We start from the raw sequence: 21,969 nt of genomic DNA on the forward strand, positions 1-21,969 counted from the left end.
AATTTTGTGGTATTGAAAGTAGAACAGTAAAGTTGTTTAAAAAGGGGGAAAAAGCATGAAACAGAAGTATGTGCAACGGATGCAGCAGCTCCATATGGGGTAGGTATCACAGGAGAGGCCCTCATTGTGCCTATAGAAGTTCACATGGAAATTCCCAGGATAGAGGGGCAAGGTTATGGAATATTGGGTGTGTTGGAGTCAAAGACATTTATTTGTCAGGTTTTTTTTTTTTCTCAGACTAAGCCCTTCCTGAGCCTATGCCTTTCCTTCTGTCCTGTTTGCTGTGAAAGGGAAGCTGTGACTAACCAGCGTTATAAGAACACTAGTGGCCTGGTGCATGGATTTGTGCACATTGAAAGGAAATTAATTAGAAGAAATATTTTAATATCTTCAGAGGTACGTTGTGCCAGTAGTTGGTCTTCAGACATCTTCTGTCGACAACGCTGCTTTCTTTCAGCTTCAGAATGTCAACAAAAACAACCAAATTCACGATCGACAATGACAGATCGAAACAGATATGTGTGATTGGCACCAGCGAGAGCTTTATATGTATCACGCATGCGCGGGTCAACGTTTATTTTTAAATTGCCAGTGCACGTCATATGTGCCGGTTGGTCAGTCGGTTACTTAGCCTTTTATATATATAGATTGTTTACAATCTCTCCACATAGTGTAGACACCATTCTCAAAAAGAAGAAATACCAATAAATGGTCTTCCTTGTTCTTAACCTATTACAAAGTCTAACAAACCCAAATTGTGCCAATCAAATCTTACTTCATGGCTCCCAAGGCTAAATAATCACTTTAAAATCTGTATTTGCATGCTTGGCAGTGACTCTGCAGAATTAATATGTTAAAATGTTTTCCAAGCACTGATGGGAATTGCAATAAAGAAACTGTCAAAATGGACAGACTCCTCGTCTAGCTCACTGGTGCAAATGAAGACAGCAGGTCTAATTTTAAAACAATAAAAATCTCATTTGTCCAACAAAAAGGCTGACAATCAGACAATCAAACTGTGAAGGGAGAATGGGAGGGGCGAGTGTATGTATTGTGTGGAGGAATCCCCTGGAACAAATACGGGTGCAGCATAAGCCTTTTCAAATGGGTGCTGAGTCTACACAGAATAGATAAGAATAGAGTGACGCAAATAGGGGAAAACACACACACACACAAAACAAACAAAAACACACACAGTCTTTCTTGAGCTCTTAAGCTAAAAGAGCAGCTGCTGGGTGCACATATATAGGGGATGTATGTCCACACCAAAACCCGCACAGAAATGTCTATGGCAGCTTTATTTATAATTGCAAAATGTGGAAGCAACCAAGATGTCCTTCAGTAGATGAATGGATGAATAAACTGTGGTGCATTCATAGATGTATCCTTGGAAAAAGAGTCTTTGAAAAAGAAGCCTTTTAAAAAAATGACAACAGTCCTTGGAGAAGCTCACCCCGCCCCCACCTCAGCACTCCCTGCCTCTCTCCTTGTGGTGTGATCAGCACACTGACGCCTGGGAAAAGGTTATTTGATGAAAGCAAAGGGGCCACATATCACTGGGTCAAGAAGTTAAATACCGAAAATCCACAGACATGCATTCATTAATTGCTCAAGGCAGGACCGAGCTAGTGAGCAAGTGAGCGTTCGATGTGCTCAGGACCTGGAGGCTGTGCTTTTGGCCTGACAGTGGTTCCCGCCCTATCATATTTTCCATTACATGCGGAGACTTTCCATTATAACTTGCAATGGAAGTTAGAGGTGCAATCTAAGACCCAAGGAGAGGACTTCTCCTCCTTGCCTGATCTCACTCATCTCTAAACAATGGAAGATAAGACCTTTGAATCTGTTTTAACTAACCCCCTACATTGATCAGTCTTAGGGAAGGGCAGCCTGAGGAAGAGAATGCACTCATTTACTGTTCCAGTAGGTGGCACCCTGCTCTCTCCATCTGCACCATCTCCTCTTTGCCAGCCAGCGCTGCAATCTTTTACCCCTTTGATCTATCCAGCCACACAGCTGAAAGCTATGTCTTTCTAAAGTCAGGATAATCTTAGGGTGTTTAGAACAAACATATAAAAATTTAGCCCTTTTCCTCTGTGTAAAAATTTAGTGTATACAGTAGTCCAATCCTGCCCTTATTTTAGTAGATGAATTCCGTTTCAACACTGGATTCTGTTTATTGCAAATATTTTGAAAACGCTAAAACTGCTAAAGTTTATTTCCTTCTTAGAGTTCATTTATTTGAATTCACACCAACCGTTTCTTTGAGGGGCAGGGTGGCATAGTGGCTAAGGGCACCAAAATCAAACTTCCCAGGTTCAAATCTCACCTCTCCCAAACTAAAAATTTGGCAATTTGTGGCAAGTGGTTCCAGAGATGAGTTTTCTTCATCTATAACGTAGACCTGATGATACAAGGGGTTAATGTGGATAAAGCACTGAGCGCATTACCTGGCGCGTAATAAGACAATAAATCATAGCTGTAACTGCAAGTATTTAATGTTTGTATTATATGTCCTGTTCCTCTTCTTCCCACCCATCTTCAAGATCCTTCAGAAAAGTGACCACGTCTTCTCCATCAGATCTGGCTAGGTCTCAGGGTTTGTTTTTTCTGTTCTTCCAGACACCCCGCCTAGGATTCTGCGATTTACAAGGGGACCTGGGAAGGTGTTCTTGACTCCCTACTAACAGCCATCTAAAATCCCTCTACCTTGCTACTTAGACTCCTAGCCCTGGAGTCATGTGGCCCGTACTTGCCACCTCTGTGATTCACTGTCTACTCCAGCATCTGATTCCATCACATTTAAAGCTTGGATATTATTCTTGAAACAAATTGACTGCTTTATTCAGTTGACAGAGAAGAGGGGCAGGGAGAAACAGATGAATCACAGTCCGTGCTGGTACCAAGGGCCCTGAGCATACCTGCATATATGCATACTAGAGACGTTCCTGTCTCTAGCCAGTAAAAGGGGATACACCTTTACAAAACACATTGCCTTATAGCAGTGATTCTCAACCTTGGCTGCACATTAGAATCACCTGGGAATCTTTTTTAAATCCTGATTTCTGGGCCTCATCCTCCGGAATTCTGTTTCTTTGTTATGGGGTGGGGCCACAACATTAGTAACAAAGAAACAGAATTTCCAGAGGATGGGGCCCAGAAATCAGGATTTTAAAAAGATTCCCAGGTGATTCTAATGTGCAGCCAAGGTTGAGAACCACTGCCTTATAGTGTCCTGGGGTGGGAATGGGTAATGAGAAAGGAGGAGGAAGATATACTGTGTGGGGAACAGAGAGAGATACTGAAGTTCATAGAACATCTGTGCTGTGTCCGGAGAACAGGAATGTCATCCTCTCATTTAATTCTCACAACAAGATAGTGAAGTGGATCTAGAGTCCCAGGGTGATGCCGGCAGGCCCGTTTCAGAATGGAGTGGCTAGTCTGGCTCACCAACCAAAAGGTTTGCATCTGAATTTCTGGCTCTTGTTGAAAAATAAAGACAGGCTGGCACTGAGCCTGGCTGCTCCCTGAGACCCCCTAAGTGCTCTTAAATGCACCAATGTGCCCCCCTTCCCCATGACTACAACCCCCACCTCCCTGCTGTATGTTTCCTGCCTGGCTCCTATGCACATCTGAGTTGGCTAGATCATTATTTCCCCCTTTCACTGCTCAGTAATTGAAGCCCAGGGCAGGTAAGTAACTTCCCCTTGGCTGCCAAACTGAGACTGAAGAAGCTAGAATTGAAATTTTGGTCCATTTCCATCCAAAGTCTGTGCTCTTGACGTGCCCTCCATTTTCACAGAGGAGATTTATATAGACTCACACATCATTCAGAACAGATGCTCATGGAGGGAAGTAGTGTAAAAGAGTGCCCTACATTTAGGAGTTGGGAGACCGGCATTCAAGTTGTGGCTATAGCACTTGCTGAACGCCTGGCTCTCAGTACGTCACTTCATGTCACTTCTCTGGGCCTCAGAGAGCTGTCTGTAAAAGGGGACGTCCCGGCCTACTTCACAAGGCTGATCTGAGGATCGAAAGAGACGTTGGGAAGCTCTTGGTAGGCGGCGAGCTCTACACCTCTGAGGGATTGCCAGGCCAGCAGCAAGGAGGAGGGAGGTGAACCCTAACTGTGAGGGTGTAGTGTCTGTAGTACTATTTTCACCCTGAAGGAAGGTGGGGCAGGACGGCTTGAGCCAGACAGACCTCGGCTAAAGGGTCAAATATGACTGGATTGGCCGAGCCTGGTTATCCCTGGCAGGAGGGCACCCCTGGTGTATGGTTCAAACCCACTTGAGAGAAACCAGAGGCTTTTGATTTGTAGGTATTAATGATTCTAGAGACGGTGGGTTAAAGTTCTATCTGCCTGCCCAGCCAGCCTGGTTCAGTGGCTGAGCGTTGACCTGTGAACCAGGAGGTCGCGGTTGGATTCCCCCAGGGGGCCTATGCCAGGGGGCTGCAGGCTCAATCCCCAGTGTCAGGCGTGCAGGAGGCAGCCCATCAATCATCATTGATGTTTCTCTCTCTCTCTCCAGCTCCCTTCCTTTCTGAAATCAATTTAAAAAAATATATTTTTAAAAAGTTCTATCTGCCCGGGGTCACTCCGGGCCTCCTGCCCACCACCTTCCAGTCCAGTGCGTCCGCGGGTCTGGATCCTGCACCCACCTCTCCAACTGCCCCCTGGGGCCCCGCCCCCCGGTGTCCGGCTGGCCCTCCTCCTCCGAGGGCGGGGCCCTGCGCTGGGCTCCGGGGCTGAGAGCGCCCCGCCTCGCCCGCCTCGCCGGTGCTTGCTGCCCGGAGCGCCAGCGGACGGGCGCCGACGGAGCCCCGCGCGCCCAGCCACACGTGAGTCCCGGCAGGCCCGGCCCGGGGCGAAGCCCCCTGGGCTGTGCGGCTGGGGTGGGGGGACTCGGGGGCGCTTTCGGCTCGTCCCGTGAACTTGGAAACCGAAAGTGCCGCGGCGGGCGCGCCCCGCGCCCCGCGCTGCTGGGGTCCCGGGCGAGTCCCTGCCTGGCGCAGGAAGCCCAGTGGGTGCGGGGTGGGGGCTCGGAGAGGCTGGTTTAGCAGAGGAGGGGTGTGGCGAGGACGGACACTGGGGTCCCGGGCTGGGGAGCTGCGCTAGAGCGCGGTTGTGGGCTGGAGGGGCCAGGTTCGAGTTGGGGTGCGCCCGCACACCCGCACCCCAACCCCCTGGATCCTCCTCTATACCCTTAGGCATCCCCTCCACTTTTGCAAGACTTTCCAACCAGAGCACTCCAGAATGAAATGAAACTTTAATATTGGAATGAATGGAAACCTCGCATTTAGACACGCAACACACACACACACACACACACACACACACACACACCCCTCAAAGGAAGGTGTCTTGGAGGGAAACCAAGACTCAGAGGTGCATGGGTTTCCCAGGGACACGCAGAGAATTGGTGCCATCCGGGTTTTCCACACCACAGTGCCGCCCCCTTGTTACCGGTCTGCGGGGTTTTGGCAGTTCTGAGAATGTTCAATGAATAGTGGGGGCACCTTCTTTTTTAAAAATCCTCACCTGAGGATATTTTCCCATTGATTTCTTTTTTATTTTTTCAGAGAGAGTGGAAGGGAGGGGAGTGGAGAGAGGTTGCCTTCCACACGCGCCAGACCTGGGCCAGGGATCCAACCTGCAACCACAGTGTGTGCCCTTGACCAGAAATCTAAGCCGCCACCCTTGGGTTCCCAGGCCCACGCTTTAACCAACCCGGCCAGGGCTGGGAACACGTTCTTGACTGCTCACCCCACTGCAGGCTTTCTCAGCTGGTTCTGCACCCGCCTGCAGAGTTTCCTTATTTGGCTATTTCAGATTTACTTTCATCGGAACTCGGTTATCTCGCTGCGGCAGGCAGGTCTGCTCTGGGCCCGCCTGAGGTTGGTGAAATGAGGCCTGACTCCATGCCCAGGCTGCCCCTCTGCACCCCCTACCCTCCACGGCCCTTGGGCTCTGACCCGTGCCTGTGAGGACAGGCATCCAGTAACCGATTTAATTCAGTACACATTTGGGCACAGGTGTTGTGTGGAAACTGGGCTTGGGCCAGTGAAATATGCTTCCTTCCTTCAGAGACATTTGCATTTTAAAAGGGCCGAGGAAGACATCACATGCCAAAAAAAATGGGTTGAAGTCCTCCTGGGAACAGAACCGTGCTGGGGGTGTGTGAAAGAGTTTTAGGCAGGGAAAGGCTGGGTGGGCCTTCTCCAATCCAGAGTGCAGCCGCCCACCCTGCCTTAGACACACAGCCAGGGACTGGGCGGTTGGCACAATTGACGGCTTGGGTGAGAACCTTAACATCTAAACACTCCCACTCCCAACTCTACTCTAATTTGACTACAAGAGACAGAAGTTGCTGCAGGAAATGACTGTGAGATAGAAGATGTCTACCCTCTCTAAACATGTTTTTGTTCTTGTTTGTTTTGAACTCAGGGGAATGGTTTGGGTCTCGGATCCTGGAGTCCCCTTCTCTGGGTCTGGGCATAGGCAGGAGACAGGCTCCTGTCTGAGGCAGCTTCTGCAAGTCCCGCTGGAGGCGAGGTGATGGAGGAGGTGACTTTCTCAGGTCCTCTGGGCCGAGGTCTGGGGCCGAGAGGACAGGATGGTCAGTGTTTCAGTCTGTCCGCAAGCCTCAACCGGGGTACCCTGGCTGTGGGAGGCAGGGCAGTGGGAAGAATATGGCAAGGAGGTGGGGCCCCCTCCCTGGAAGGACTGACTGTGGCGGCTTGGATAGTCCAGTGGCCACGGTTTGCAGAGTGGCGACGCCGGGATGGAAGCCTCCCAGTCGGTCCTGATAGGCTGGCCATGGGCAGGGCTCGGCAGCGTTTGCACAGGCCTTTGGTGATGATCTCAGCTTGACTGGGGAGGACCCTGAGGAAAAAATGATGATTTCTTCCTTGTAAAGCCTTTCCCCTTTTAAAGCATTTTCTCATTGCTCTTGTCCTCTTGTTCTCATGTTGCCCTCCATGATGCCCTTATGAGTCAGGGCAAAGCAGGCCTCTTCTCCACTTCTTCCAGATGGTGACGGAGCAGCACAGCGTGTAATAGGCCGTTAGGCTCCACCGCTGGGCCCGGCCGGGCTCTGAGAGGTGTCTGGTTCCTCTGCTCCAGGCTCCTCACCCTGGTTTCTCAGAGAGCTGAACCTGCCCACCGCCCCTCAGTCCCTGACTCTGGCCGTGCCTGTGTGGTCTGCCTCTTCACCATGGAGCAGGTTCTCCTGTAGATGCCCTGGCCACCGCAGGGACAGACTGCCGCTCTGCTAGCCCTTCCAGCTGGGCATGCCGGGGGCAGCTCTGTGTCTGTTCCTGTTGGTATTCTGGAACCTGGCACAGAGTAGGCCTAAATAAACGTTTGCGTGGCATTCATTTGAGATGTGTCTCCCACAGGCTCTGAGCTGCCAGGGCCTGGTAGCTGGGAACATGTGCTGGGTGGGACTTTGTGGAGAGAGCGGAGCTGCCAGCAGGACTGGCTTAGATCCCAGAGCTCAGAATAGCACCGAACAGTTTCCAAGTAACCTGTCTCACCTGAGCTCCTCGCTGCCTTCCTGCGAGAAGGGAGAGGCGCATGCTGTTTCTTCCCTGGCTGCCAGCTGGCGCTTAGAAGTGACTTGCAAGATGTCATGGCATGCAGGGACCGGTCAGAGCCCTGGCGCACGTCTGCTGATTCCAATTCCTGTGCTTTCCTCATAGTCCTTGGGCTGAAGGAAGACGGGATTGAGGGCAGGAGGGGGGGTGAGGGAACCAGAGCAGCATTCATAAACGGCTGCCTGATGTTTTGTCGCTGGTGGGCTCTTTAAGAGCTGACAGCCCAGGGGCAGGGGGAGCCGCGGCCAGCCAGTCTCGGAGGTGCTTTTCCTGCGCAGGTGGTGACTTTTTTGCGGTTTCTCTGGGGCAGGAGTTCTCACCCCGGCGGAGTGCAGTAGGTGGGTCTCTGTGTGTGTCGGGGGTGGCGGGGAGCACACCACGGGGCAGAAGCCATCCCCGGGGCTGGTGGGCTCCTGCCACTGCTGAGGCCGGGGTTGGACTCCAGGGAGTTTGCGACTTTGCCCAGAGGACTGATGTATTTGGAGGGTCAGACAGTATTTGACTCATACGGTCCCCGCAAGCCCCGTCTTGTGAGGAAGTGGCTGGAGGACCAAGGAGAAAAGTAGAAGTGAAAATACTCCTCACTCCTGACAGAAAAACGTCAAGTCCACTTGCAACGGCAGTGCTGAGCACACGCTGCATATTGTTGTCTGGAGCAGGTAGGTGGTGGTGCGTGGATGGCGCTGTGGCAAGAAACAGGTACACCCGCCGATGGGGGCGGGGTCTGTGGGCCCCGTGCTTTTCACAGTTTTATTTATTGAACGCATTGGGGTGACTGGTTAATAAAATTACATGGGTTCCAGGCGTACAGTTCTAGAATACATCATCAGTATATTGTATTGTGTTCCCACCCCAAGTCACGTCTCCTCCCACCACCATTTATCTCCCCTTTACCGTTTCAACCTCCTCCCACCTCCATTCGGGCCCAGGGTTAAATGACAGCTAGTGGGCATCCCCCCTGGGGTGTGTGGGGAGGGAACCCACCTTACTTTCTGAAGATCCTCAGCCTCATTGTTTGTCATGTGCTCCATCAGCTGCCCCTCTCATCAATTCAGAGCATCCCTGAGTGTCCCCCACAGCTTTTTTCTCTCCTGCCCTGAGCAGCCACCAACAGACAGCCCTTCTCCACGTGTATGCCTGACTCAGCACTCTCCTCCCTCTGACACAAAACACAAGACAGTTCCTGCCACTGCTCCCTTAAAACGGATCCCCCCCACACTCATGCTCCGCCTCTGTTAAGCATAAGGCCCCATGTGTCCCCAGCCCCTGTCCGCTCCCTCTCTGACACGCTTCTAGAGTAGCAGCCTTGCACCCGTGCGTGCACCTGCTGCGCTGCTGGGCTCTGGCTCCCAGGGCCTGGTAATCCTCTGTCGCCAGCCTGCTCCGCAGCTGCTGCCCATCTCCCTGGAGGGTGCCACACTGTCCCCACCGCCACGCCCTTCCGTGACCTCGAGCTTCTCATCCTCCTCCCGCCCTGCAAGTGCCCACGTGGGGCTGGGTCCTCAGCTGGCTGCTATTCCCTGGGCGCCTCTCCCCGGAGCTCCCCTCTGCTCCGAAGGTGAACCACTGAAGGACAGGAAAGGGGGAGCAGGTCTCTCACCCAGCTCTCTTCTTGGCCACTCTGATTTGTGAAACACAAAATCTTCCCTGTGATGGTTGAGGAGCCCCTTAGATCCTTGTCCCAAGCCACCACTTCCCCTGTGTTCTCCCTAACCAGAGATCGCTGCTGCCCTCAGTCACCCCAGCCTGTCTCCCTCAGCCCATCCTGATCTGTCTACCCCCGGGGCTGCTACCTGAGTTCAAGTTCGCCCCCCTTCTTCCCTGAGCTGCCGTAATCGTGCATTCACTCCCCTTCCTGCCCTTCCAGATTCTCTCCCACTGCTGCAGAGGGCCTCCTTCATGCATAGCCTAATCAAGACCCACTGCCTTCACGCGTAGCATCCTGGAAATAGCGTGGACTTCAGAAGCTGGCAGGCCTGGGCTCGGTTCTGGATTTGTGACTTGCTGGTTGTAGTTGTATGGTCTGAGCAAGTTGCCCAACTTTGGCGAACTTCTGTATTCCCACTGGTAAACAGATAGTCATGTCACCCACTTGGGGGTTGCTGGAAGGGTTAAATGAGTACACACACACACACACACACACACACACACACACACACACAGTCTAGTGTCTGGCGGGTATTTGGTAAAGTTGGTTTTCTTCTTCCTTGTGTTTGATAGCAATAGGGAATTGTGGGGCCTCTGGGGAGGTGGAAAATGTATGTTTAGCCTAAAGGCATTCAAATTTAAAATAAAAACAGACAAGCAAGAGAACTGCCCCCTGCCAGGGTAGGCCATCATTTAACTAGTCTATTGTTGCCACTTGGCAATCTCTGGAGCAGCCCAACCTCAGGAGCCAGGGTAGGTGAGCTTATATCATTTGGTCTGGCCCTGCCAAGGCATTGGGGTTGAGTTAGTTAAATGTTTGACCAAATATAGCAGGCTAATTTTTAAGTTGATAACTTTGGCCCTCGGATGATGCTATAGATATCCAGATGGCCCTTGGCAAAACCAAGCTTCTGCTCCCCTGCTTTAGTGGCATCCAGCTATGAAGTCAGAGCAGGGTGAGGAGTGAGGCTGACTTGATGCGAGGCTGCTGGCCAGAGCCCTTTCTGTTCCCTTTCGCTAAGGGGGATGGCTTGGAACAGCAGGCTGTGCTCCGAGGGCCCTTTGATGCTGGAGGATGGAGGCCGGGGGTGGGGTGGAGCTAAGCAGGACATGAAAGTCCCTCTTCTGCCTTTATGATGTTGGGAATCTGAGGAAGAGGCTGGGCAGATGCCTGTGATGCAACCTGGGAAAGCTTACCAGGCTTCCCCAGGTTAAAGGGAGCATAACTAGAGCGTATGTCTAAGTAGCCGCAGAATAAAAGAAGCGATTAAACAGGTGATTGGGGTTATTCCTGAGGCGTGAAGAGGGGTGGACAGGAGGGATAGGAGGGAACACTGGACTGTGGGCAAAGGCATTTCAAAAGGATAAAGGAAAAAGTCAAGTAATTGCCTTGAATTAAAGGAAAGTGGATTATTGTGGAGCAGATTAGTTTCCTGATGTTGAGGAATCATTTGGGATGTTACTTCAACCTCCAAATGGCACTCCCCGGACCTTTCTGAGAAGTGCAATGCCAAATATTAGCTGTGGACAGCCAGACGCTGAATTCTTTCAGTCCTTCCTTGGTACTAGCAGTTCCGTGTGTGTGACTTCACGTCACGGACCCTAGATCTTTCTCACAAGTGTGACCTCTCCGGCTCCCATCTCTTCTGTGTCATAACCGTAGCGCTCGATGTTCTCAGCATCCACTCTGTTTAGGTCGCATTGCAGAGCTGCGGGGCCTCTACACCTGCCTTATCTGCTCTGAACTTTCTCCACGTCATTTCTTCTGCCCAGAAGGCCTCCTGATTTAATCTACAAATTAAAAAAATAACCCTTCAAAGAAGAAACTCATTTCTTCTTAAGAAAGTTTCTGTGTTGGGGGTCCCCAAGACCATGCCCTGGTTTGATGATTTGCTGGGAGGACTCGCAGGGTTCAGCATCTGGTCATACCGTGATGATTTATTCCAGTGAAAAGATTCAAAGCTCTATAGGCAAAGGGAAAAGGCACACGAGGCAAAGTCTAGAGCAGCGGTTCTCAACCTGTGGGTCGCGACCCCTTTGGCGGTCGAACGACCCTTTCACAGGGGTCGCCTAAGACCATCCTCCATATCAGATATTTATATGACAACTCATAACAGTAGCAACATTACAGTTATGAAGTAGCAATGAAAATAATTTTATGGTTGGGTCACAACATGAGGAACTGTATTTAAAGGGCCAGAAGGTTGAGAACCGCTGGTCTAGAGGAAACCAGGCAGAAATGTCCAAGAGTCTCCCCAGGGATGTCACACAGGACATGCTGCACTCCTCCAGCACTGGCCCGTGACAACATGTGTGACACTGTTGTCCACCCGGGAAGCTCATTAGAGACTCAGTGCCCAGGGTGTTTGTGGAGGACTGGTCGTGTAGGCACCCTCTGCCCAACATATGCCAATTCCCAGACCTCCAGAAGAAAACCTGGTGCTCAGCATAAACCACATTGTTTGCAGACGGTTTGGGTACAGGGAGCTCCCCCGTGTCGGTTAGGGGAACCTTCCCCAAATCCACCTCCTCAGACGTCAGCCAGGGCCATCCTTGTGAGCAGACATCTCTCAGGCTAGCCGTCTTGGGCCTGCTGTGTTAACTCTACTGCACAGCTTTCCCGCATAAGCCCACCTGTCAGAGCCTCACTGTGGTTGTGTTGTAGAGAGAATCACCCCAGAGAAGGAGCCAGAAGACATGGGTTCCAGCTCAGCATGGTTACCTACTGCCAGGTGAACCCCTTAAATTCCATTCTCCTCCCTCACTTAGAAAAGAATTGTAATTCTTGTTTGTAGACCTTAAAGGTGACCACGAGGACCAAGCAAGATGACGTAGTGTCCACCCTCTTGGTTGAGCACCCACTGAGTCTAAGGTGAGTGAGTGAGTGCGTGAGCACGTGAGCACCATGGGGAGTGCAGAGGGGACATGCAATGTAATGGCTTTGATGGGACACAAGCCTGAGATTGCGTCCTTACCAGCACTTACCAGCTCTGTTACCTCAAACACATTATATAATTCCCCTGAGCTTCAGAACCCGATGCGTAAAGTGTGAATGGGAATGATAAAATTAGTACCCATGCCTCATTGGTTTGCTGTGCAGAGTGAGTGAAACAACCCATGTAAAGCTCCTAGCACATTGTAGGCAGTTATTAATTCACTGAGATATTTGAGTGCTTGCTTTGTGCCAGCACCTTGAAAAAGAGAGACACAGTTCCCTTCTATTTGCTGGTGCAGATTAATATTGAAAAGATCATTACATAAAAAATGAATTGTAGCCCGGCTGGTGTGGGCATCAACCCATGAACCAGGAGGTCACAGTTCGATTCCTGGTCAGGGCACATGCCCGGGTTCCAGGCTCAGTCCCCAGTATGGGGCATGCAGGAGGCAGCTGATTGATGATTCTCTCTCATCACTGATGTTTCTATCTCTCCCTCCCTCTCCTTTCCTCTCTCTGAAATCAATTAAAAAATATTTTAAAAAATGAGTTGTAATCATAAGTGCTACAAAGAAGAAGTTCAAGGTGACAAAGGGCACATGATGAGGAAAATGGATCTAAGGGGCACATGAGGCTTAGCCGAGTATGTGTGCTTCAGCTGGGCTTGGGTGAGCCTAGTTCAGTGAGAAGGGGGAAGACGGATGAGAGGAAGTTTGCAGCAGAGACAACAGCTGGAGCAAAGGGAGACCAGCCTTAGGACGCAGGCTGTAAGGAGGGAAGTTTCTGCACTCATATGAGGAACAGCAGAAAGACCAGAGAGGCTGGAGAACTAGGGGTGGGAGGCAGAGAGCTCACAGATGACGCTGGAGATGTGGGCAGGTTAGGGATTTGGAACTGGAAGAGCAATGGGAGACTCTGTGAGTGACAGTAGCTTGGCATTTTCAAAAGCTAAATCAAGCTGCTGTGTGGAGAATGCCTTGGGGGAGAAGGAGGGGACAGGAAGATGAGGGGGATCAACTATAGGAAGAGAGAACAATTACAGAAGGCTGTTGCCGTGTCCCAGGTGAGAGGGGGATGTGGCTTGAATTGGTGAGAGGGGATGTGGCTTGAATTGAAGGGGGGCTGGTGGAGAAGTCGGTGGGATGTGTCCATAAGGTACATTCAGGGGAGCCCAGTAGCTGATTGGATGTGGGGGAGAAGAGAGAAGGCATCACCAAGAATGATGCTCATTGTCTGATGACAAAGCAAGATAAAGTGTTGGTCTTCAAGAGCAAGCTCTGGAGAGACAGCAACTTAGGAGAGGCAAATGGGTTCAGTTTTGGATATGTTGGCTTTGGAGTCAGAGGGAGACACTACTAGGCCGTAGTGTATGTGGGTTTAGATGCAGAGGAGGGAGACAACCGGGAGTTGTTAGTTCATTCATGGTCTTTCCTGCCAGGACAGTGTGGTTCCAGGGAGCTAGAGGGAGAGAGAATTTTTAAGTGTGTTTTCCGGGGGGTGGAGGGGGGCAGAGGGGGAGATAAGGGGGCGCCAGCAATGTCAGATGTTGCACAGAGGCCAGGGGAGATGAGACTGAGAATTGACCATGGCATTAGTGACCCAGGAATCATTGGGACCTTGGTGAGAACAGTTTGGGTGCCTTGATGGGTGTCAGCCAGGCCAGAGTGGGCTGAGGATTGGATAGAAGAAGGGCCCGTGGAGATAGCCGCCCACTGTGTGAGAATGAGGTTAAGTCAAGAAGTTTGGCTGTGAGTGGGAGGAATGCTTGAGAAATAGGAGAATATTTTGTGTTGCTTTAATCTTAGGGAGACTTGGGCTCATTTGAGGGCTGATGGAAGGACACAGCTGAAAGGGAGAGCTAGACGAGGAAGCAGGTGGGGTGGGTGATAATCGACATCAAAAGACCCTTGGGGTGGACAGTCTAGCCTGATTCAGAGGTGACCGCTTCCACGGCCCGGGGAGAGGAAGGGTAGAGCAGGGGCCCTGTGCAGGTAGACACGGAGGTCTGGTGGCAGGAAATGGAGGTAGTTCTGATCTGAAGACTTCTATTTTTTTCTAAGTAGGAAGTGAAGTTTCGTGGTAAGACTGGAGGGAGTGGTCAAGGTTTGTGGAGACGAGAAACATTTGAAGTAGATATTAAAAACAAGAGAGTGAGCTGACAGGGCAAAACCTGGCCCTTCCCTCTCTTACCCATTGATGCGACGAAGTCTCCAGAAAAAGACCCCAGCAGATGTGACTTGATCTCTAGTACCTGTGGGCACCGAGGTAAGGACCCCATACATGCTTCTCAGGTTGAGGTGTTGGCCTGTCTACCTTTGAGTCCTCCTCAGGTACCCCCTGCCTCCCAGGTACCTGGCTCCCCACAGTGGCACCTCAGGAGCTAGTTCACAGGAATAAAGACACTGGTCAAGCCCTACTCTCCAGCCCCAGAGGCTGGGCCCTCCCCCTCCTGCCACTCACTGCCCTCGCCAGGTCAGCCATCATTCCCGGCTTTGCTCTCTGTACTGTAACTGGTGGAATTTCAGGACCTTTCAAAGCATTGAGATGGAAAGCGTGGGCACCGGGAGGCACGCTCAGTGGGAGAGAGGCTGTCCAGCTTTCTGCCGCACGCCGTTAGGCAGCCATTCAGACTGTCCGGAAGTACTTACTGAGCACTGTCAGGTGCGCTGGTCTAAGTGTTGGGACCTCATAAACAGAAGAAACACCCCTGCCCTCACGGAGCTCGGTTCTGGCGGGGAAGGCAGGCAGTAACCAAGGAAACACACAAGATGCTAGATGATATTAAGTGCTTTGGAGAAAAATGCAGCAGGCGACAGGGTGGCCAGTGATGTTGAGTTTCCATGCGGGTCAGCAAAGGCCTCACGTGTGAGGTAACATTTGAGCAGATACCTGAAGTGAGGGAAACGCCATCCACATGTCAGGGAGAAGACTGTTCTGGGCAGCAAACAGAAGGCTCTTCTAGTCAAGAAAAAGCAAGGCCGGTGTGGCTGGAGCGTGTGAATGAGGAAGGTGCTAGCAGCTAGGGAATGAGGACAGAGAGAATGAAGGCCAGATTGCTTTCAGCTCTAAGGACACTGACATTTAATCTGAATGAGATGGGGCCATAGGAGCCGAGGAGTGACATGTCTAGAAGCATCACTGTGTTTAAAAGAATGACTCTGGCTGCTGGGTTGTGAATAGACTAGAAGGGGTGGAGGCAGAGGCAGGAGACTAATGCTGTAACCAGTGGGGAGATGACGGTGCTTGGACCAGGGAGGTGGTGCTGGCGGGGGTGAGCAGTGCTTAGATATGCCTGGAGAGAGCCCATAGCGGTTGCTTCTGTGTGATGGAGGGTAAGCCAAGTGGGGCTTCAGAGGCTGGGGTCCATTTCACTGAGGGAGAGGAAGGCTGTGGGAGGGGCTGGTTGGGCGGGGCTGGATGTGTTACCTGGAGATGCCTAGTAAACAAACGTGGAGTGTGGGCTAGGCGGTTGGAATGACTTCCGTTGAGGGTAGAGGTCCCGATTGCAGGTAGAAATTGGGACTTTGTCAGCCTTAGGGGACATTAAAGGTAGGAGCTGAGATGAGCTCACCGGGAGAATGAGTGTAGATGGAAGAGCAAAGAGGTCCAGCAGCAGCCTGGGTGTTCAGAGAGATGGGGAAATAAGGAGTGGCCTGAGGAGGAGGAGAAGGTGACCTGGAAGCTTGCGTGATGGTCTAGCTCAGTGCCTTTCCCATGCCAATGGGCTACAGAATCTAGCCCAGGAGCGTGTTAGAAAGCAGCCTCCTAGCTGCTCCTGAGACATCCTCATTCTGAAACCTATTGACTAGGGCAGGCTAAGCTGTTGTAACAAATAGGCTCCCAAAACAGGTATGTTTTTCTGGGGTAAGGGGCCTAAGCCATATTTTTATCATGCTCCAAGGCACACTCTTAGGACCCATCCACTCTGAAAACTGTTGCTGTCCTTTGGGTATAGGCATGATCCCCCCTGGACTGGGAACTGACTGGGAATTTGGGATCCTGTCCCACTTCAAACCCCCCGCCACACACACACACACACACATACACACACACACACACACACAATAGGATGAGCACAGGCCTCTGCAGGCACTGAATAAAAGCTGGCTGGTCCTGAAGGATAGACATGCATGGACATTCAATGCTTAGTTATATGTCAGGCACCCTGTGCCAGTCATTTGCGTGGATTAGCACATGTAATCTTACCTCTAAGCCTAGGGGCAGGTCCTAGCATTGTCCCATTTTCTAATGAGGGGAAGATGACCCAGATAAATAAATGGCAGAAGGGGCTGAACCCCAGAGGTCTGGTTCCTGAGCTGGTGTCTAGGCTGTGCTGCCTCTCATGAAGACCCCTTTGGTGCTGGTTGGGATGTAGTATATTTCTCCCTAGCCATGTCACAGACCAAAGAGCACTGGACTTGGAGTCAGAAAGCCTACATCCAAGTTCCTGCCCTGCCATGTGCTAGCCATGTGTGATGGGGGCAAGTCACTTAACAACTCAGAAAACGCTCTTCTGCGAAAGTCGAAGGATAAGAAGAGAGAACATAGCCAGCTTCTGCCCTGGAGACACCAAAGCCAGCTGTTCTGTGGACAGGACCGTGGGCTGGTGGGCTGTTGTCACATGTTGGCTGGCTGTGGTGGTGTCCCCCAGTCCCTGTGTGGTCACCTGGCCATGTTAGCCCTGATGAAAAGTAGGCTCATTACCTCATTGGAAATGTGCTGATGGAAATATCGCCACCGGCTTAGTTTGAGGACTGGGTATGATATCGTATGGAAAAACACCAACTGCAAAGAACTAGTATGTGTAAGGTGGTATCACTGTTATCATTCTCATCATCACCATCACAGCATCAGCAGCATCTTGGAAGATCAAGCTGTGGAACCCCTGAGATGACCCAGAGAGCCCCCCGAGGTGCGGTAGAGCTGAGGAAACCCAACAGGCCTTGCGTCAGCCAGTCCCTCTGTACACCCTCTTTTTCCCCTGATGCTTCTGCGTGAGATTTGGTTTGATGAGTTTCACTGTTTGTAAGAAACTGAAACTCTTTTTTTTTTTTTTTGGAGTTGAAGATCGAAAGCAGTGGTTTTTTTTTTTTAATTCAATCTTTATTGTTCAGATTATTACAGTTGTTCCTCTTTTTTCCCCCCATAGCTGCCCTCCACCCAGTCCTCCCCCCCCCCGCCCACTGTCTTCATCCATAGGTGTACAATTTTTGTCCAGTCTCTTCCCGCACCCCCCACACCCCTTTCCCTCCTGAGAATAGTCAGTCCACTCCCTTTCTATGCCCCTGATTCTATTATATTCACCAGTTTATTCTGTTCATCAGATTATTTATTCACTTGATTTTTAGATTCACTTGTTGATAGATGTGTATTTGTTGTTCATAATTTGTATCTTTACCTTTTTCTTCTTCTTCCTCTTCTTAAAGGATACCTTTCAGCATTTCATATAATACTGGTTTGGTGGTGATGAACTCCTTTAGCTTTTTCTTATCTGTGAAGCTCTTTATCTGACCTTCTATTCTGAATGATAGCTTTGCTGGGTAAAGCTATTTCCTCCAAAGTAATCTTGGTTGTAGGTTTTTGGTATTCATCACTTTGAATATTTCTTGCCACTCCCTTCTGGCCTGCATAGTTTCTGTTGAGAAATCAGCTGACAGTCATATGGGTACTCCCTTGTAGGTAACTGACTGTTTTCCTCTTGCTGCTTTTAAGATTTTCTCTTTGTCTTTTGCTCTTGGCATTTTATTTATTTTTTTAAAATATATTTTATTGATTTTTTTACAGAGAGGAAAGGAGAGGGATAGAGAGTTAGAAACATCGACCAACTGCCTCCTGCGCACCTCCTACAGGGGATGTGCCTGCAACCAAGACACATGCCCTTAACTGGAATCGAACCTAAAACCTTTCAGTCCGCGGGCCGACGCTCTATCCACTGAGCCAAACCGGTTTGCCTGATCTTGGCATTTTAATTATGATGTGTCTTGGTGTGGTCCTCTTTGGATTCCTTTTGTTTGGGGTTCTCTGCGCTTCCTGGACTTGTAAGTCTATTTCTTTCACCAGGTAGGGGAAGTTTTCTCTCATTATTTCTTCAAATAGGTTTTCAATATCTTGCCCTCTCTCTTCTCCTGGCACCCCCATAATTCAGATGTTGGTACACTTGAAGCTGTCCCAGAGGCTCCTTACACTATCTTCATATTTTTGGATTTTCTTTTTGTTTTTCCGGTTAGGTGTTTTTTGCTTCTTCGTATTTCAAATCTTTGACTTGATTCTTGCGATCCTCTAGTCTGTTGTTGGAACTCTGTATAATATTCTTTATTTCAGTCAGTGTATGCTTAATTTCTAGTTGGCCCTTTTTCATAACCTCAAGGGTTTCACTAGATTTCTTGAGGGTCTCACTAAATTTATTGGCGGTTTTTAGAAAATTCTTGAAAAACCTTAAAAGTGTGGTTTTGAACTCTATATCCAGTAGTTTGCTTTCCTCCTGGATATAGACCTGTTTCTTTGTGACCTGTTTCTTTGTCTCCGCATTTTTATGCTTCCCTGTGTTGATAGAGTTGCTTTCTGTGCTAGGTGTCCTATAGGGCCCAGTGGCTTAGCCTCCCCAATTACTTGAGGTGGACACTCTTGGTGCACCCCTTTGTGGGCTTTGTGCACAGTCTTGTTACAGTTAAGCCTTTATTGGTGTAGGTATCACTGGGAGGAATTGACCTCCAGGCCAATTGGCTGTGAGAATTAGCTGTGTCTGCAGTGGGAGAACTTCTGTGCTGGAGACACCCTTCTGGGGCAAGACTTACTTCAGTGGGGCTTTGGTGCTCACTGAGTCTGCCCCCTGAGTGTGTCCCTTATGGATCTGAGGAGTTGTAATCTGGATAGTCCCACTCTGACCCCTGGGTACACTGGCTCTTGGATCTCTAAGGAGGTGCTAATTTAGCCTCTGCCTGAGGCTACCCAGCAGGAGCTATGGAGAGATCTGCAGATTCCTCTTCTTTGTTTGGGGTTTGGAGGTGCCCAGATGAGGCCCAGCTGTGAAGCAAGCTGCTGTGGGGCGTTGGGCCTTCTTTTGGAAGTTCTGGGTCTCTCTGACCCAGCTGCAGTTTGTTAGGTAATTTTCAGATTGCAAAGGGCCAGGCCTTTCATATGCAAAAGCCTCTGTGCACAGTTTGGGTGGGGTGGGGTCTCAGGGGATCAACAGGGAGGAGCAAGCAGCTATGACTGCTCCTCAGTTCTTCCCTAAGGGGCCCCGCATCTCAGTGTCCTGGTAATTGCTGCAAGCACCTCTGAGAGAAAGCCACAGCACCTCTGAGAGAAAGCCGCCCTCGAGTTCCGACCGATGCCAGACAGTCCAGTTTCTCCCCATATGAGTCTGGGTCCCCAGAGACTCGCCCAGAACAAGTTCAGAGCAGTCGGTAGCTTGAGACTCCCTCTCAATTGAAAAACAACAACTGTGTCCTCAGCTGCCAGCCCTTTCCACATGCGCCGCGTCCTCAGTTGCCAGCCCTTTCTGCATGCGCCTCCGTACCTCTGCACTTTACTTCCGCACCTCCTCTGAGTCTCAGTGTGCTTTTCTCTTTCCTTCTAGTTGTAGAATTTCCACTCAGCCAGCCTTCCTGTGGTTCTGGATAATATCCGTTTTGTCTTTTAGTTGTATTTTTGAAGTGGTAGCAAGAGGCAGCAATTTCCGGTGTTTATTTATGCCGCCATCTTGGTTTCTCCAGAAACTGAAACTCTTGGCTAGTTGATCCCTTCAGTCTTCCCACAGTTGACTGTCTTGGGTGTGAGGGAATGTCACCCTTTCCCACTGTTTCTGCTTCTCTCGGGTCCCCTGTCTGGGCTCCCCTCCTGCTCTCTCTTTTCCTTTGTCCTGACCCAGCCTGCCAGTCCCAAGCATCCGGCGTTGTCGGGAGGCCCTACAACAGGACTCCAGGAAGGCTGTCCATGCGTGGGAAGGGCATTTTGGAGTGTGCCTGGGGTGGCAGAGTTCTGGAAGCTTCTCCGCTCAGGCCTGGGTGAGGAGGGGATTGCCCTGTTGGTCTCCCAGGAAACACCAACTCATGCCCCAGCCTCAGACTCTCCCAGCTCTGGGCAGCTGGCAGGGACAGCATGTCACATGTCTGTGGTCAGCTTGGAGACATGACTGTAATGCAGGGTAGCATGAGCATCTCGGGGAGGATGAAGCGCAGCTAGAATGATGCTGGCCTTTGGGAGCTAAAGTCACTGAAAGGTCAAGCCAAGGTTTCTGAGTCCTCCGCGACACGTCTGTTCTGTGGGTGGTCTCAGATCTCTCCCCTTTCCTCAGAGCACCCTAAGGCCATGGAGAGTGGGACCAGGCAAAGGCCCTGCCTAGTCCTCCTTATAAGTGCTTCCGAATTCCAAACTAAACCCAAACTGGGGTCTGTTGGCTGAGTATCTGAATTATCAACCCCCTCTGCTTGCGGGGCCACTGGAATCTCCATCACCTTCCAAGATGTCCACCTGTCTGTGTGAGAACAGGGGGTGGTTAGGAAGGGAGCGGGAGGGAACTATGAGTCTGAGATGATGGTGATGGAAGGGGACACACTGCATTCAGAAATAGGGCGGGAATGAGGGAGCCTTTCACATGCGAAGAGATGGGCGTCTTGGCAAGAATGAAGGGCAGCGGGCTGACCCAGCCTCAGGAGCCCCACAGAGAGCCTCTTGTGGGCATAGTCAGGGGTGAGAGGAGAACTAAAAAGTGCAGTGTCCCCAGGGCCAAAGGATCAGGGAGTTTCTAGAAGGAAGTACCAAATGCCATATAAAGGGCACGAGGGCAGCAATTGAGGGGAGACTAGTTGACAAGCCTGATTATATGATTCCAGTTAAGGTTGCCGAACTAATAGAATATGATTTTCCAAACTACATAGGGCCTCACACACAAACCCCAACACTCAGGTGATTCGGGCACCCCAGCCTGTTCAAAGGCAGGGTCCAGATGAACTTGGGAGAGGAGAGAAGGCTGCCGGGAGGAGCCAGTGGCATCTGATGAGGGGCACAGGTCTGCAGGCCCAGCTCTGGAGCCGGGGAGAAGGGAGGGGGGGGGGAGAGTGGCCGGTGGGCATGTTGCTGGTACGGATGGTGAGGAACCCAGCCCACTGTGCTGGGTTTCTGTTTCCCCTCCGGTGTCTGCACGTGGTAGGTTCTCAGCAAAGGAATTAGTGAGTAACTGAAGGAATAAATGTTTAGTGCGAAGTAGTCCAATATAACCATGAACGCTGGGGCAAATGCTATTCATAATAATGGTCCCCATAGAACTTATTATTTACCACCGTCATAAGCTCTTTATGCACGCACCCCTGTCTGTGTGTGTGTATGGGGGGGTGGGGATGTGAGCAGTCTTTTTCTGTAGAAAACCAGATAATAAATAGTTGAGGCTTTACGGGCCATATGGTCTATAGGTGCAACTGCCCATCTCCCCCAGGATAGTCCAAAACAGCCATAGACCATTTACAAACAAATGAGCGTGGCAGCATTCTGATAAAACTTTATTTATAAAAACAAACAGTGGGCCGACCGACCCCTGGCGTATGGTATTGACTTGTTTAATCTTCACGAGTTCTGTAAGGTAACGACGGATATCCTTGTCACCATTTGCAGGTGCAGAAACTGAGAAGCATAGAGAGTAAGTAGCTTGCCTGAGGTCACATGGCTAATTCAGCAGTAGATCCAGGATTGGTGGCCAGCCAGGGCCACTCCAGAGTCACAGGGGTGACTGCCATACACACGGCTCTTGGCAGGCCGTGGAGAGGCAGGGAGCATCCCCAGTTCCTCCTTAT

The 21,969-nt window shown here is 50.6% G+C and overlaps 1 protein-coding gene across 4 annotated transcripts in view; it reads left to right on the forward strand.

The window, feature by feature from the left end:
- The first annotated feature begins 4,745 nt into the window (after positions 1-4,745).
- Positions 4,746-21,969, forward strand: part of TRAF5 (TNF receptor associated factor 5) — a 44,042-nt gene continuing 26,818 nt past the window's right edge. For 3 of the 4 annotated variants that reach the window (XM_059675212.1, XM_059675215.1, XM_059675214.1), the window contains exons 1-2: positions 4,754-4,842; positions 5,584-5,665. The gene's annotated coding sequence lies outside the window, so the exon portion shown is untranslated. Of the gene's footprint in view, positions 4,843-5,583; positions 5,666-21,969 lie in introns of all 4 variants that reach the window. The other variant, XM_059675213.1, reaches the window with a different exon arrangement.

The sequence above is a fragment of the Myotis daubentonii genome, chromosome 18 (genome assembly GCF_963259705.1).
Source record: "Myotis daubentonii chromosome 18, mMyoDau2.1, whole genome shotgun sequence".
Taxonomy (NCBI): domain Eukaryota; kingdom Metazoa; phylum Chordata; class Mammalia; order Chiroptera; family Vespertilionidae; genus Myotis; species Myotis daubentonii.